The sequence below is a fragment of the Triturus cristatus genome, chromosome 7 (genome assembly GCF_964204655.1).
Source record: "Triturus cristatus chromosome 7, aTriCri1.1, whole genome shotgun sequence".
In the NCBI taxonomy this organism is placed as follows: domain Eukaryota; kingdom Metazoa; phylum Chordata; class Amphibia; order Caudata; family Salamandridae; genus Triturus; species Triturus cristatus.
Window position 1 is genome coordinate 859,759,070 of NC_140590.1, and position 17,182 is coordinate 859,776,251.

Here is a 17,182-nt window from a genome sequence, read left to right on the forward strand (position 1 = left end):
AGGTGACCCTTTATCAGTTAAAAACAGGGCCATCAGCTGTTTCGTTCGGGATACTCTGAGACGGCTTAGTATAGGGCTGGAGTTATCTCTGGGAGAACAGGGTGCTTTAGACATTCTATTTCGGGCTAATTGGTCAGGGGTAATTCTGGGTGGTGGAGATGGTGTCCTTTAAGAACAAAAACCACTGACATATAGTCCCCGTGTTGAGGGTCAGATTGGGAGACATCAGTCGTCTTACCTGTCCTTTCCTTCTCAGCCGATTTAGGCTTAATGATTGTAAAAAGGAGAGGTAGTAACGTGGTAAAGTATGGTCGTTTTTGTTTCTATCAATTTGTTCGAACACCACTGTGTTCAGGCCAATTATACACTTACCAAAGAGGTGTATGTCGTTAATTTATTCAAGAAGAAAGAGGGCAAGAAAGAGCCTTTTGCGAGGGAGGGGGAGAGAGTGTGAGAGAGAGAGAGAGAGAGAGAGAGAGAGAGAGAGAGAGAGAGAGAGAGAGAGACGTGTGCATCAAGTAGGCTATTCTGGCGTACATACGACACAAAACGAGAGAGAGAGAGATGGGTAAGATAATAGGCCACTTGGTGCACACACAACATGGAGTAGCATGGGTCTGTTCCATGTAAGAAAACACAAGCGGGGAAAAGACATAAATTCGGTGATCACGTACACACAAATGTCGGATAGGGGGTGACAGTACATGCATCAAGATGGAGACTCAGGGCTGCGTTGAGCACGGGGACCTCTCCTCTCCTGTCCCCTATTCCCTACGCATGTGGCGTACCTTTAGCACTTTGTAGTTTATCTTAGGGGGTGTCTGACCCCTTTATTCTCCTCCCTTTGATCGGTGGACAAGCACTCCAATCATACAGTGACGCTCTCTTCAAGTGATCCAAACATGAAATGCATACACATTCATAGCGTATAATCGTAGTACACACGCACAATCATATCATACGGTTTTTCATGTTCCCAATGATGGTCTGTAATTTTACGCACTATCTCACAACGTTTGTCTATGTTTTCCCTGATATTGAACTCGGTGCGGTCCAGGTCCACTCCACTCTTCAGTCGGAACTTCGTCGTGACCTATAGAGGGGAAATAAGAGGGGAGGGGAGGTGCAGTATTCAAAATACCCCAGCGCGCGCAGACACGAAAGGTTCTACTTACCATGTACCAGGCTAGCCGCAGGGGTGGGTAATACCACGGACCCATTATTCTTTAGTTTGAGGCAAAGATGCTCTAGTTCATTCATCTCCTAAATTCGCGTTCCCTGGTCGTGCATGTATTTCTCAATTGGTCGTGTATCATGGTGCAGGATACCATACCTTGCATGCGACATATACCTTAAGTTATAGTTCATTATTGATTTGACAATTTTTTTGAAAAAGGGCAGGCGTGATGGGTACAAATTCCGTTAAACAAAAAGATTTTTAGGCAAATTGTGTCTGTATTATCTGTATGCTTTCGCTTAGGAGTAACAATCATTTATTTAAAAGAAAAAACTTTCAACAACCCAGATGATTAGTCATGACACTGATTTCGTAATTCCTTTTTAAGAAGCCCTTTATTTAAAACAATGTCAGTATGGAAGTACGGGCCTACAGCCGCCATAGACCGGCCACGGTGTGAGAGGCGTCGAGCAACATGAGCAACACTGGATTAACATAAAAATCGGTTCCCCCCTCTCCCCCACCGCCATGTGTGAAAGCATCGCATACATGTATATATATCTCTTTTTAACACGAATGTCACGTGACTGGAACGCCACAAGGAGTTGTAGGCCACTCCTACATCAGCGCCATCTTAGGGCGGGGTCGGGCCAGTGCACAGTCTAAGTCTTTCCATGAATTAGCAGTTGAACCAGAATCCCTTTCGGTAGTTCGAGAACTTTCGTTAGCGTCAACTTTGCGTCACTGCAACCTTGTAGCAATGCCACGGTTTGTTCTTAGGGCGGGGCAGCAGGCGGGTTCTTCCGCCGACGCTTTACTGTCTCACTGTATCAAGCGGAGGCAAGGTGGCTGCCGCCCGGGGGCAAAAAGAGCAATGGTGGTGGTTTTGTCCTTACCGGAAGTCCGCAGGAGTCGAACGTCAAATGACTCCAACCAATTCTGCAAGGCTGAGGGGAGCGTTCCGTCAAGGGTGGGGCCCATGCCCTAGCAAACAAGCTTTCGAGTCCAGAATTGTCTCACGGTGGGCCAGGCCTGGAACCGGAGGGGTCAACCGCCGGAGTTCAAGGGCAGCAGTAGCAGCAGCTCTTCGGTACAGTCACCGGAGAGGAGCCAGCAGCAGTAACAGCGGCAGTTCGGATGGTACTGCCACCGGGGAGATTCCAGTAGCAGTGACGACAGCAGTTTGGATGGTATCACCACCGGGGTGGGTCCCCGATTACCTTGCTGCGGGGGCCCACTCCTCACGTCGGGTGCTAGCGGCAGTCCTGGTGAACCCGGTGCTTGGGTGGTTGCCTGGCGGCCGCGTGCAGGGGTGCCGGCTCAGCCGAACGGCGAATGAAGTGGCAAGGTGCAACTCAGCTGGCTGACGTGTGAAAGATGCGGTTTGGGGTGCCCTCATCTGCTGGCGAGCCTCCACCTGGGGAGGTGGGGGAGGCTCGTCCGCATCGCCTCCCCCCGCCAGGGCACCCTCCGTTATTGAAGGAAGAAGTGACTGGGAAGACCCGCACAGCGTGCCAGGGTGAAATTCAGCAGGCCGATGAAAAAGATGGCTGGGTGCAGCTTAGCTGGCCGGTGAGTGAAAGACGGTTGGGTGCAGCTTAGCTGGCCGGAGAGTTAAAGACGGTTGGGGTGCAGCTTAGCTGGCCGGCGAGTCAAAGGCGGTTGGGGTGCCTGGCAAGCCTCCACCTGGGGAGGTGGGGGAGGTCCGTCCGCGTCGCCTCCCCCCGTCAGGGCAGCAGCCATAATTGAAGAAAGAAGAAAGAAAACGGGAAGGTCCGCACAGCGTGGCGGACTCCGCCTTGGTGTTGCCAGAACTTCGGCGCTTCGTATAGCCTCCGGCCTATTCGCACAGTCGCCCGCCACTGATGTCAAGGGATTTTTGCATGGCTTTTATAGCCCAAAGTCAACTAAGAGGGACCGCCCAAAACAGGCCAATGTTGCAATTTCGAGGAAGGAGAGGCGAGGACGGTGTCACGTGGACGTTAAGGCTTTGGGATGGAGGTTGCAGCAGACCGTCATGTAAATAGTTGTTTTAAAACGTGTTTTAACCTGTTTACCCTGTTGGTGTGTTTGTTATATCCTATAAGTTATTAAAATGTTATAACTACATTACTTCGTTGGAGTGTTTGTACATATTTGTAGTCTGATGACGAGCACAAGGAGGTGACTGTGCAATCGGAAAAGTAACATAGCCCAATTGTGCGCGAGCTAGCCCTAGTTCGGTGACGTCGATGGTGGGTGTCAGCAGGCTTCCGTTTGTGCGGGATTTTGTCATGCTTATTGGGCGGGGTGGGCAGTAGGGCAGACATGTTTAGGTAGCGAGAGTAATGGAGTCGGGCTACCTCGTGGTCGTCTCGACCGTGAGCTTGACTCCTTCCCTTGGTTTCATATGTCCCACAAAGGGCTAACTCCTAGCGTCATTTTAGTTTTTGTAAGGTCAAAAAGGATCCTACCAGTGCCTTTACTATCTTGTCGATTCCTGTTCGTTCATCCTTAGTTAATCGATTCATTCTGGTGGACTCTTTCTTTCCTATCTCATGGTCGTCTAGCGTTGTAGTCGACGTTGGGTTCGGCACAAGAGGCTCAGCCGGCGCGGAGGCCGTGAGGGCCGAGGCCCTTGTACTGCTTTCGCTCGTGTTCGGGGGTTGTGGGTGTTGTACTATTGATTGGGAGGGTGCATACGGAGGGGGCATGTAAATGATCGGGGGACCTAACAGTAATTCGTCATTCGTTCGCTGCTTGGAGGACAACTCAGGGTAGAGCAAAGAAGGGGTCCTAACAGCGTACTGGCCTGAGGTTTCGGGCTCCTGTCTTAGTTTAGTTTCCCTTCTCTCCTTTATGTCTTCTTCTAATTTTTTAGCGGCAAGGTGAGCTGCCTTTCGTAATTCCTTTTCTGCTTTTACTTCTTCCCTCTTTTTCCGTTGCGTCGCTTCTTTGCGCCACATGCCAATACTGTCAAGCATAGTAGGCGTCGTCTTATTGCTACGCAGAGCTACTTCTAGCGCTTCTATCTTGCGGTCGTCGAAGGATCCCATCAGTGGCCACTGACTTTCGGGGTCCTTCTTGGTATATTTATGCCACAACTTGCTATAAGCTACGGCGACTAGTCCATATTTAGTGAACATGTCCTTATTAGGGGTGCCTTCCAGTGGAGCCGGGTGGTTCACCTCTAATAAGCGGTCCGGGCAGAACCAACTACCAATCAGTGGGGAGAAGATAGGCATGACGGGTTTCAACGGGGACAAAAGTCAGCACTACCTATCTTTTCACTGCTTGCAAAGACTAGACAGAATATCTCTATTCCTCGTTATTTGTAAGCAGAGAATACCTCCAAAGAACCAATATCGAACAACTAGTGTTCGGACAATCAATCAATCAATCAATGGGGAGATAAAGATAGGCACGACGGGTTTCAACGGGGACAAAAGTCTGCGTTACCTACCCTTCACTATTTGCAAAGACTAGACAGAATATTCCTATTCTACGTTATTTGCAAACAGAGAATATCTCAAAAAGCACTATTCTTCAAAACAATCAATGTTCGGACAATCAATCAATGGGGAGATAAAGATAGGCACGACGGGTTTCAACGGGGACAAAAGTCTGCGTTACCTACCCTTCACCATCTGCAAAGGGAGAGAGAGAGAGTATTTCTACTCCTCCCCGTTTGTAGACAGCGAATATCTCAAAGAGAACAATCAATGAGCACAATCAATGAGCAATACTAGTATTCAAACAATCAATCAATTATTTCGCACTTTTGTCGTATTTCACGACCTTACCCGGACCGCGTGGACAGTTTCTCGTCTTCCGCCTCCAGCGCCCGATCGTCCTCTATTCTCCGTATTTGCCGCGGCACTCCTGATGGTTCCCAGTCAGGACCGTAGATCACTCGAGAGAGGTCTGCTCGGAACCAGTGAAGTTCGGATGATCGGCTGCCAGACGAGGGTCTATTGGGCAGGAGCTCTCCCGATCGTTGCAGTCGTTCACTCTGTCGTCGGGACCTCTCCCACTGGATCCACGTGTCGCTGATGGGCCCCACGTTTGGGACGCCAATTGTTAAATGGTAGCGGCAGTTTCAGTCGATAACCTTTCAAGTATTTGCCCGGCGGTAATCGCCTCTTATACCACTCGATAATTTACCAATGAAAGAGGCAGGCGCCGGAGACTGGAAGGCAGGAAACAAAGTTTTATTCCGTCGGAGCAGAACACATCAGATCAGACAGCAAGGTATCGTCACGAGGTGCTCTAACTGCATCTCTGAGACCTGGTCTCTTATACACTGGTTTATTGCTTTATTACACATAGTACATTCTTGCGATTCCCTTGATGCCTGAAAGAACATCCCCTGAAGCCCCGGCTCAGATCCGATCCCACACATAGATACAGTAGAAGTTCCCACCCTACCCGCAGTGGGAGATGGCTATCGCGCAGCAGGGAATTCCGCTAATTCCCGGGGGTGTGTGCAACTGGCCGGGTCTCAGGGGGTAGGGGCTTTGATCTACTGTAATCCCTTTGATGTGGGGTGTTTCCCTTCCAGTAGGGGCAGTAAACTGCATCCGCAGGGCTAGGTGATGGCCTGGGACCAGTTCAGACAATGGGGCGCTGAGGAAGGGGGGGGTTATCAAAGGAGAGGCATGACCATGTATGGGTTGTCGGTTGGAAGTGGTTCCGTAGCAGGGTCGCGCAGAAGGAGAGGGTTTATGGCCTGTATGAGAGAGCGGGGGTGGCCGGCGCGCGGGGGATGCTTGCAGCGCCAGTGGAAAGCGCTGGCGGTCGAGAGTGAGCGGGGAGAGAGTGGGGTGCCTAAAATGGCGGCTGTGCATTCGCTGCGCGTGGTGCTGGGGAGGGGCAAGATGGCGCAGATAAGGTTCAGTTTGCAGGCTAAATTTCCACAAGAAGAATTGCAGCTATACTCTGTGCAGGTGTGTCTATGTGTGCGAAAGAGAGCACATGTAAGGGAAGTAAAAGCTAAAAGTGTGTGAGTATAACTGAGAAAAAAAAGAAGTATAGTATAAGAGTAGAGCGTGCAAGTGACAGAATGTTTGAAAGAGTATGAAAGGGGAGATTAAAGCAGTGAAGAGTGTGTGTGTGACTGAAAGATGGAAGCTGTATTTTGACATGCATGAGTGGGAAAGTACACAAGTCTTTACTAGTTCATCTCTTATATTTCCAGACCAGCCAAGTTACAATCTTCATGAATTCAGCATAAGTAATTACCTCAGCCGTTTAGATTATAAATTAGTTGTTTGTAAGGGTGGGCGTAGTGCTCTGCTCCGCCCACGGAGTGTACGTAGTGCTGCCTGCTTCGTGGTCCACGAAGTAGGCGTAGCAGGCAGCACTACGCACATGGCGCGGCAGAGCAGAGCTGCCCACCACCCGCGAAAAATGTGCATGCGCGGGCGACCGCGCATGCGCATTTGTGAGGAAGAAGCTGTGGTTGAACCAGGAAGAGGGAGCCCCGGGACGCCGCACCTCAGGTAAGGCATTTTCTTACTTTAAAATACTTTAAATTATTTTAAAATGAGGGCGGGTGGGAGGCGGGCGGCGCGTAGTGGGGCTACACGGAGTGCGCAAGTGTGCGTAGATTTGACCACACTACGCGATGCTCCACGTAGCCCCACTACGCCCACTACGCCCAGGGTTAGTTGTTTGTAGCAGTATTCTAGACTCCAGAAAACTCAAAGCTTGGGTGCATAAAGTGCCTTTTTTCATGTCTTGGCCGAGGAAATTGAATTGACTGTTGGGGAACTGTTGACATTTTATGTGAGTTTAATTTACAAAATATCGTCAGCTTTGTGAACAAATGATGCAGCATGTTTAAAACTGTAGAGTCAAATGTATTTATAAATTGGCACTTCTGAAGCCTGCGCCACTTTTATTAATCGGGAAGCTCCATAATGAGTGTTGGAAATGGAAATAAAAACTACTTTGTGATCCCATCAATTGGGACTAACAGTTGGCAGCAGAAAGTGGACAAAGTAACGAAGCGCAGAGTCTGACAGCCAACCTATCAATGTTTTTTTTCAGCACCACATAAATTGGCAACAAGGACAAATGTGAGAGTAAATATTCATTAGGATGTTGGCATTTATTTAATTCAGGAATTTGGTGACTCTCTAAACGTCTAGCATCACTATGGGGTTATCGAATCTCTTTCAAGAATGCTTTAATTAGCTTTGGAATCCCTACCAAGCCGAGATATTGTATCTGTGAGTGGCTGGATATAGGGAGTCAACCATATGCATTGCCTGGTAGAATTGCTGAGATGATTCTTTCTTTTCCACATCTCATCCAACATTCTTACAAATCATGCAGATTTCTTACATTCAAAGCTTGAAGAAGTTTAAAAAACCTACCCGTCCTTTGCCCCACCCCTTGCCCCGCCCTAATCCCCAACCCCAAACTCCACGCTTAGTCCACGGCTCTATTTGGCGAGTACCTGCACTTATTGTTTTCCATTTAAAACACTGCCAATGCTAATCAATTTGACTGAAATAAAAAATGCTAATTGGGTTGAAAGGCGCCTTCACAGGCTTTCTTCATTTGTTTTAACTGTCAGCATCTGGCTTTGGCTGGATTCGATATGTATTCCAAACCTAACTGCACATGGAAAAATAACTAAGTTCAACATGCTACCTTCTTATTGTTGATGGGCAGGTTTTAAGCGTTCCCATACAGGGGAGCTACTTTAGACAGATTTCTGTGTGTATTTCTGGCAGAAGAAAAGAGAGAGGAAGGGACACATGGCAAAGCTGTGCAAAAAATCTTCCCTGAGCCTAGAAGGAGTCATGGCAACCTGGGTCATAAGAGCCCAAAAAATAAAAATACTTCTATAGTGGGAAGAAACTCCCTTCTCTCGTTATCGCACATAACATCTTGCTGTGCAAAAGCCCAGTTTAACTGATGGTCAAGAAACTCCCGTACAAATGGGGTGGTGCACTGCCTCACCTCCCAAACATGATATGAACAATGCAGCAAGACAGTTGAGATGGAATGCCTTGTTAAGGCAATAAGATTGGGGATCCCTTTTGAGGTCTTGGTGATCCAACTGAAGCCAAAGGCTCAGCAGGAGGGCTCTTGAGTCAACATCTAGAAGCTTCTTAGCTGGGGGCTATTTGACAGGCGTAGACTATAGGTGAACGTTTAGGGAATAATAACTAAAGGCTCGATGAGTGAGCATGTTAGATGTGAAGGACATCTAACATGAGCTTCAATTCGAATTCCATAGAGCATATTATAAAGCCCATTATCGCCGCTTTAGCTGAAGTTTTCTGCCGCTAAAGCGGCGATAATTTTATCACCTGGCTTGTTAATAATATGCCCCTATGACGCTCCATAGAAGTAAATGTATAAGGTTGTAAAGTTTTTGTAGGTGAGCTCTGACTGTGGGGTATTTCATAAAACAATATTACTAAAACAGTGGAACGAAGTTTCAATACTCAATGCATTATTCGATCAGAATGTTCAACCACGCAATGATTATAGTAAATTTGAGTAGGTACATACAATATTATTTGTCTTTAATTGCATTAAATTCTTTGGTACTAATGTATTTCAGTAGTTGAAATCACTCTTACCGCGTCGTCGTCTAAACACACGAGATCCGCTGTGTACGATCCTCTGCTCCCCTCCACCAGATCCTTGGGGATGGAATTGCCCCCCAGGGACAGGAGGCAGGCGCCAGTGACGTCCAAAAAGTCAATCTTAGAATTCCTCAGACACACGTTGTAGCTGTTGTTCGGAGTGTAGGGCAGACTTCCGTCGGATATCAAGCAGGAAGGCTGGGCGCAGCTTGCGACGTCACCGCCACTTCCATAAACTTTTAAGGCCACACATATGATAACTGTTACCAGAAAAACAAAGGAAACGAAAGCGATTGCAATAACCAAATACAGGTTTAAATCCGGCATCGGGCCCCCCTCGTCGCGGCGCTCTGTGAATTCGGATACCTTCTCGCTGTTACTGTCCATGATACTGACGCGGAGTGTGGCTGTACTGGATCGAGCCGGGTCTCCCTGGTCCCTCACGAGCAGGATCAGCCGCTGGTGGCTTCCGTCTCGGTACTCGATGGCTCGATATGTTCGTATCTCCCCCGAGTACAGCCCGACTTTGAAGAGAGGATCTCCCCTGCTTTGCAGTAAGTGATACTGTAACCAGGCGTTGTATCCGCTGTCCGCATCCGCCGCTGTTATCTTTGACACGAGGTAGCCGGGCTCCACGGTCCGAGGGATGTACTCGGTGCCAAAAGAGTCCGTTCCGGGGTGGGGGAGCAGCACTACTGGAGGGTTGTCGTTTTGGTCGAGAACAAATACATCGACGGATACACTACTGCTGAGGGCGGGGGTCCCAGCATCCTTTGCGTGGACATAGAATTGAAAATGTCTTATCTCCTCATAATCAAACGATTTGAGTGCATAGATTTTGCCACTTTCTGAGTTTATTGAAACAGGATTATCATAAAAGCTGTTTGATGTAATAGAATATGTGACGTAGCCATTTTCTTTCAGATCCGAGTCTGCTGCAGAGATTGTAAACAGGTGGGTCCCCGGAACATTGTTCTCCGTTAAGTGGATAGAGTAAGAAGTCTTAGCAAACCGGGGGCTGTTGTCATTGACGTCAGACACTCGCACTGTGAGGGTTGTGGTGGAGGTGAGAGCAGGCGCGCCTCTGTCCGTGGCGGTGATGGGGATGCTGTACTCCCCTGTAGACTCGCGGTCCAGGGGCTGCTTCAGGACCAGTGAGTAGTGGTTGTTGAAAGTATTCTGTACCGTAAAGGGGAGGGCTGCTGGAATGGTACAGTCCACCTTCCCGTTATCCCCGGAGTCCTTGTCTGACACTATCAGGAGCGCGATGACGGTCCCGCCGGGGGCATCTTCGGGGACAGAGCTGGACAGAGACGTCGTGGTGATTTCGGGAGCGTTGTCGTTCACATCAATGATTTCCACCACTACCTTGCAGTGTCCGGCTATAGGGTACGGCCCTCGATCCGTGGCTTCCACTGACAGCTCATATACCTCGGAGGCCTCGAAATCCACCGCTCCCCGCACTGTGATCACACCTGTGAGTTCATCTATGGTGAACATCTGAAGCACACCTGACGGGACCCGCTTGTTAAAGCCATAAGTGACCTCACTGTTTGGTCCTTCGTCTATATCTCTGGCAGTCACCTGTACAACTACTGTGCCCAGGGGTACGTTCTCTAATAGCTGTATTTTGTAAACTGACTGGACAAATATGGGGGCGTTGTCGTTTGCGTCACTTACGTGGACGTGTATTTGCACAGTTCCAGACTTCTTTGGACTCCCGCCATCAAATGCTGTGAGAATCAGTTTATGAAGCGCCATTTCTTCACGATCAAGCAGCTTGTTTAGCACCAGTTCCAGAGATATGCTGTTGTCAGAACTTCTGATAATGTTTAGGTCGAAGTTGGGGTTTGGGCTCAACGTGTAACCTTGGGCAGAATTTGATCCAATATCATGGTCGATGGCGTGCCCTACTGGAAACTTCGTCCCCACAAAGGAAGACTCAACAATATTAAGGGTTAATTCGTTCTCGTGAAAGGACGGGGCGTTGTCATTTACATCCGTAATCTCGATTTCAAGGCGATGCATTTCCAATGGGTTTTTGATTACCAGCTCCGCGTGCAGTGCACACACAGCGCTCTGGCCGCAGCTCCCCTCTCTATCGATCCGTTCGGCGATCAGTAGATCACCGCTGCTTGTATCCACCTGGAAGAACTGATTCCTGTCCTCGGACACGACTCGGGGTCCACGGGATTTCAAGCGATCCGTGCTGATCCCCAAATCCTTAGCGATGTTTCCGACAGCGGCCCCTCGCTCGAGCTCCTCGGGTACTGAATATCTGATCTGACCCAGAACAGAATCCCGGAGAATGAAAAGCAGAAAACATCGCAGCCGCCACTGTCCTGTCAGCCGCGGGCTTATCACTTCCATGTCCGGCTGCATTCAATGGCAGGTCCGCGGTATTCCAAACCTCTGGGCGATGCGAGATTCAAAGGTTTTGTCATTTATTGTCAGACTTGATCATTTGGCTCCAAGAAGAGTGTCCTCTTTATCAGATGTTTTCCTTATCATAGATCGATGTCTGTGCTCGGAAGAATAAGCAGGAAAAAGCATGTTGGCTCTGCGTCGGAGGCGCATGAGCTTCCCCCGCCCTTCTATGACACTTTATTAGTAGTTTAGCGCCATCTCGTGGTTTTTTTGTGAACTACAATATGTGAGTGTCAACGCATTACATCTATTGAGAAAGAAAACCACACTGCATTGATAAAACTAATTGAAGCAGAAAACAGGCGGTTCCTTGGTATGCACCCAGGGGCATATTTACAAGCCCCTTGCGCCACTTTTGCGTCACTTTCCCCATGTTCAAAGTTACCGAAAAGTGGCGCAAGGGGCTTGTAAATCTGCCCCCAGTGTTTTAAATGGGCCGGTACTCTCCGGTATGGAGTACCGGCACTTTTTTATTTTGAGAGGGAAAGTACCGGCACTTCTCAAGAGTGCCCTAATACTTTTAATTGGGGAGTACCGGCACTTCTCAGTAGCTTCTATTATTCCATTTCAAGCACTGTATGCACCTACATATCCACACCTGCTTCGTTTACATTTTTTCTACGGGGAAACAGCTGAAGACGCACTCGGCACATCTCCGTGGACAAAGTTGCTTTCCCACTTCACGCTAAAGTGCACGCTGTCGTCTCCTTTTGAGTCACAAGTATTTATTTCATGTGCAAAGAAAAACAAACCATGAAAATAGCGGAAGAACTAGCCAAATGTTTCAGATGCTGCAAACAATTCACCAATAACAATGTAAAATACATTTCTTAATACATTGTGCACATGTTTAGACTAATCCTCGCGATATCTCTTGATGTAATTGTGTATTGTATGGTTATTTAAAGGCTGTAACGCGCGTTTACCGTGTTTGCATTTTCAGTGTAATTTGGTATCAAATAGCTTGTCCACAGAGGCAAGGTATGTGAATATGTACGTGTGCGCGCCCCAAGACCTCAACATTCTGCATCTCATTATCGTGGAACGCCATCACATTGCATAAATGCCTAATACGGGAACATTTTAACACTCCGTCTTAAAATGCTAAGTAGGATATGTTAAATCCACTGAATCCGGTCATTTTTTAAACGATAAAGGAAAGTTGGCAACATGGATGCTACACGTTCCAACTCTTTGGAAATGTGATGTCACTGTTAGTCAAATTAGACGAAGTACGAACACTTGTTACAAAAGTAGTTTTAGGGGGATGCAGAAGGTAGGATGGGGGCAAATGCCTGTGAGGCAGTAGCTGCGTGCTTTTACCTCTGCAGCTGCCAGAACATATATGTATTTAACCTGGTCGAAAACGCTACATTGTGATAAGCAGCTGCCTCTGACGTCACTTTACATTTTATGAGTCACAGGTTCTGATACGGTAATTTTTCTCGTAACTTTAATTTGTAATAACTTCAGAAGGACATCTGGATTTAAATGTTTGAGGTCCTACTCAATAATAATGTATGTAACAAGAGCTGCAAATAGTAAGCCGGGTCAGTGTGACCTCGACGTTTTGATGAACGACCCAGCCAGAGCCTGGCATCAGCAAGGATTTCTTTACCTCCTTGACATCCACCTTCATTGCTCTTTTTATTGTGCAAAGTATTTCTACTTTGCTATGCTGGAGGTATTCATGTTGCCACCTTTTTTATGGTCGCAGTTTGCTAAAAATACATCATATGACTATTTCTAGACAGGGGCGCGCAAGCACGGTTCATTTGTCTGCACAGCCTTTGATCATCTGCTGAAGGGACATATCTCTACAAATGCCCCAGTAACATATTGGTAATCTTCATTACTCCGAGTAGAGTCTTCCATGCCACATGACTAACAAAGTGAGCTTCAACTTCACACCAGAACCCTCCAAAGCAAAAAAGGTCAGCCTCCCATGCCTCCCATCCCATACCAATATGGCCGACCCAATCCACCCTTGACCTCTATAAGAGGTGGGCTGGCCCAACCATTCAGCCCGGAATACCAAGCATAAACATGAAGCCGAAAGCCAAAAGGGAGGGAGGGATGGGAACTCATATGGCGAGGAAGACTCTACTCGGAGTAATGAAGATTACCGGTAAGTAACCGGGGCATTACCTCCTCATAAGTCTTCCTCACCACATGACTAACAAAGTGAGCACATACCAAAGCTAAGCGGCTTCATGGAAATTCACAAGAAACCAACGGACCAGAAGGAGATTCCAATGAAACAGGGCAAACCCAAAAACACAGACGAGTGGAAGTACCACCCAAGAGAGAGGCAACCACGAGCAGGAAGAACCAGCCCATGAAAAAGACACCGGAGGGGCCAAAACCTCGGACCCCCGAGTCATGGAGGCCCGCCAGAAGCAGGTCCAAAAACCACCGACAGAAGGCGGACTGAGAAGGCATGGGATGAAACCGACCGGAGCCATAAGGAACAACAAACCGGCCCCAGAACAGAAAACAGGAAGCCGGCCCAAACACACCAAGACCGTTCGACGGACAGCCAACAGCGAGAAAGAAGAAGAAGCCCAGACTTTGGAACCGAAGAAACAGAGGGCATCCACACCACAGTGACACAACAAGAAGCCACAGCAGCAAGAGACACAGTGTGACCGAAGCCCATCCAAACTGCACGGTGGATCACCAACAGCAAGAGAGTCAAACCACCCCCAATCCAATGACCGGAGGGGAAGACGAAAACAAAACCCACCAGGCCTGGTGGCAACCGAGGGCCAAAGCAGAGGAACCAGACTGAAACAAACCAGACCGGTAGGAGCCGCAAGAACGGACGGAGGTGCAGAAAGGAAACCAGCACCCTACCCGAACAACAAAAAGGAAGGTCACCCAAACCCCACCAGCAAAGGAGAGACAGGCGGGACACGGACCACAGTCGCCCAAAGGACCCCCGGAAAGAAGCGTGACAGCAATGATAGAGCCCAGGCAGGCGCAAGGCAAAACAGACCCCGGAGGCCGCAGGAAACGACATCGAAGCGACCCGTCTACCAAGGGCACCCAACTGGCCAACAGCGGAAAGCCCACAAGGCCGCCCACGGTGGCCGAAGAGCGGAAAAGGGACCAAGGCCAAGCCCCAAACAGGACGGCAAACGCCCACCAGGGGACCTCATGCACTAGAAAGCATAACGAACCCGGAAGGAAGGGGAATACAAAACGAATGAGCGAGACAGCCCAGCGCAGGGGCCAAGCAAACCATCCCCGCAACGTACCACATGCAGCAAATGAGCCGCCGAGGCGAACACCCAGGTGGCAAATTATACAACCAACACCCCGGACCGACCCAGCCGAAAAACAGAGATCTGACAGGAACTGGAGTGAACACTGAGGCGAGGCCACAGGCAGCAACACACCAAAGGCGAGAAGGACAGAAGAGTAGGGCGGAACAAGCCCGAGTAATGTGAACACACCTGGGATCAAACCCGAGCCGGCAGGCCCCAGTAACCCAAAACTAGGGACAAAGAAGAAGTGGATGCAATCCACACAGTGAGCTCCGGGCCCCATCCGGGGGAGAGAACCGGGAGAACCAGCAGCACCGGACAATTACAAGCACTGTTCAAACAAAAATCCCCAAGGGATGTATAAAAAGCTGTTGCAGGACACAAAACCCCAGACTCGAATGAGCCTGTGCCCAGAGACACAACACGGACCACTGAGCAAAATCACTCAGGTGTCATGGTGGTGCCCGATCTAGCGCTGCAGCGAACGGGGAGGTGAGGGTGGAGTCACAACCCATATAAAACGTGACGTGTCGGAAACACAGGCACTTTGTGTTCTAGTTGTTTTTCCTAGGCCTTTGAACGTCTGGGTCACTCCTGCCATTTCTGGGTCTCGAGTTCCAGTGTTGGTGCGTCGAGTCTGCTGGTGCCACCTCGTCTCTGGGAGTTGCTGTGTACTTTCGCCTGCCTGCAGACTCCGTTTCCTGTTAGCGGCATGGGGGTCTTCCTTGGCCCGTCTCCGCTCCTCTCAGCCCCTACGACAGAATCCTCATTGTTTTGGCGGTAACGCGCTAGCGCTAGCTTAGGCGGCTCCCCAGGGGTTGTCCTTCCCGCTTGCTATGTAGGGGCTTATTCTTGGTGTGCGCATCGAGGCATCTGCATTTTGCTTATGTTTTTGACCCTATACATGGTGCTCTTGCACATTGTTAGCATTATTTGAATGGTACAAATTTACTATGGACAGCTAAGTCGACTCTTGAGGCAAGGAGCATATAGCTGCATATTACAGAGCTCGGAGCTTGCAGGGGAAGTTGGTTGCTTCTACCCCCATTGTATGACACTATAAGGACCTGCAGGCTCTACTGATTAGGTGGCTGCTTATTTTGGTTTTCATTTTTTCTCTTGAAGGTTGTGCTGCTAACAACCTACAACAACATACTTTCTTATTTAGCCACCCTGCATTCCAGTTCTTCACATGTTTGGGGTAAGCTTCTCAACTAAACTACCACATGACTGCACAACTGTGAATCAGTGTCATTAAGTTTTAATATAATTTTATCTGTGTTTAGGAAATATTGCATCTGGTTGTGCCTTTTATTTATCTGTGGACACAAGCGGAAGATGGGAGATTTCTAGGTAGAATATTTTGTAGAACAGTTATGTATGCTTGCTCCTAGTCTAGCCGACTATTGATTCAGCCTTCTGCTCACAGGAATTCCTCTGGATCCCAGTGGTGCTTCTGTGGTGCGGGACGTGTGCTGGACCTGCCTCTACCTTCTCCTTCCCTTGTCTCCCCTCTTCCCCCTATTCACTGGTACTGTTTTGACCATGTTGGACGGACTGGTGGTAGAGGGAAGTTGGGATCTTTTCATCTGTCTCCTGCCTCCTGTCCCTGCGGAGACCTCAGGTGAGCCTGACACCAGGTCCAACATCCGCAGGGTCAGAAACCAATCGAGAAGCCCCCAGGCGAGCCCCACCAACAGGACAAATGTCCCGGCCAGGTCAACAAGCCCAGTACCCACAGAAGCAAAGGGACCATAGGAAGCGCAAAGCCGGGAGCCCGGATGAGAAGGTAGAAAAAAGCCAGCACCGGGGACACAAACCGGAAGAAAATGACCGAGGTAAGGACAGCACCACCCTGCCAAAAAACCAAAGGGGCAAACCCCCTGGAGAATGAGGCAGGGTACAAACCGCCCAGGAGAGCAACAAGAAGCCCCCGCGGGGCAGGGGCAAACAAGCTAAGGAACGGTCAACAGAAGGCAGACGAGAAAACTGCCAACAGGTGTAGCAACCGACACAGCACAGACCGGGAACCCATGCACACCCAACAGGCCAAAAAGGCCGCCATCATCCGGGAAGGGGAGACCAGAACACAAAGACCACCAGCCGTACTGGTAGACAGGGCGGGAAGGGAGACACTGGGGCAAGAGAAAGGACACCTACGGGAACAGGCGAAGTCGGGAAAGCCCCCAGAGCACTGGGACCAACCAGACGGGGAGGAACCCCAACGGACAGACCGGGCAAGCACTGCCAGTCACCAAGGCACAAGGATCCCAAAACCCTCCCTATGGAAGTCCCTCACCAGGGTAGAGAACCCAGATATGAATAGCCGGGGGGCCACACAAAACCAGCCGAAGGGGGACAGCTACCCAAAGGAGGAGATCAACCACAAAGCCACAGCACGCGGGACCGACCCGGGGAGCCCAACAACCGACAACTGGAGTGACCCATCAGTGGCAACGGAGCCCCAACCCCCAGGAAGCGAGGAGAAACATGACCAGGAGGGGGGCGCAAGGGACGCCCGCCGAGCCATGGAGTGGGAGGAGGAGGGGACACCACTGCCACGGCCTTGGCAAGAAAAGCAAGACTCCAGGAACAGGAGCAGAAGCCAAAGCCCCCCCCGGACACTACAGAAGCAGCCCTGAAAAGGGAGAACAGGAGCAAACAGAGGACCGCCCCTTCAGACATGCAGTCGCCCACAGCCCTCGGAATCCCTGAAGGCCACA

General features: G+C 49.5%; 1 pseudogene; it reads right to left on the minus strand.

Annotated features, from left to right (window-relative positions):
* Positions 1-8,724: 8,724 nt before the first annotated feature.
* Positions 8,725-11,133, minus strand: LOC146810756 (protocadherin gamma-B1 pseudogene; annotated as a pseudogene).
* Positions 11,134-17,182: the final 6,049 nt, after the last annotated feature.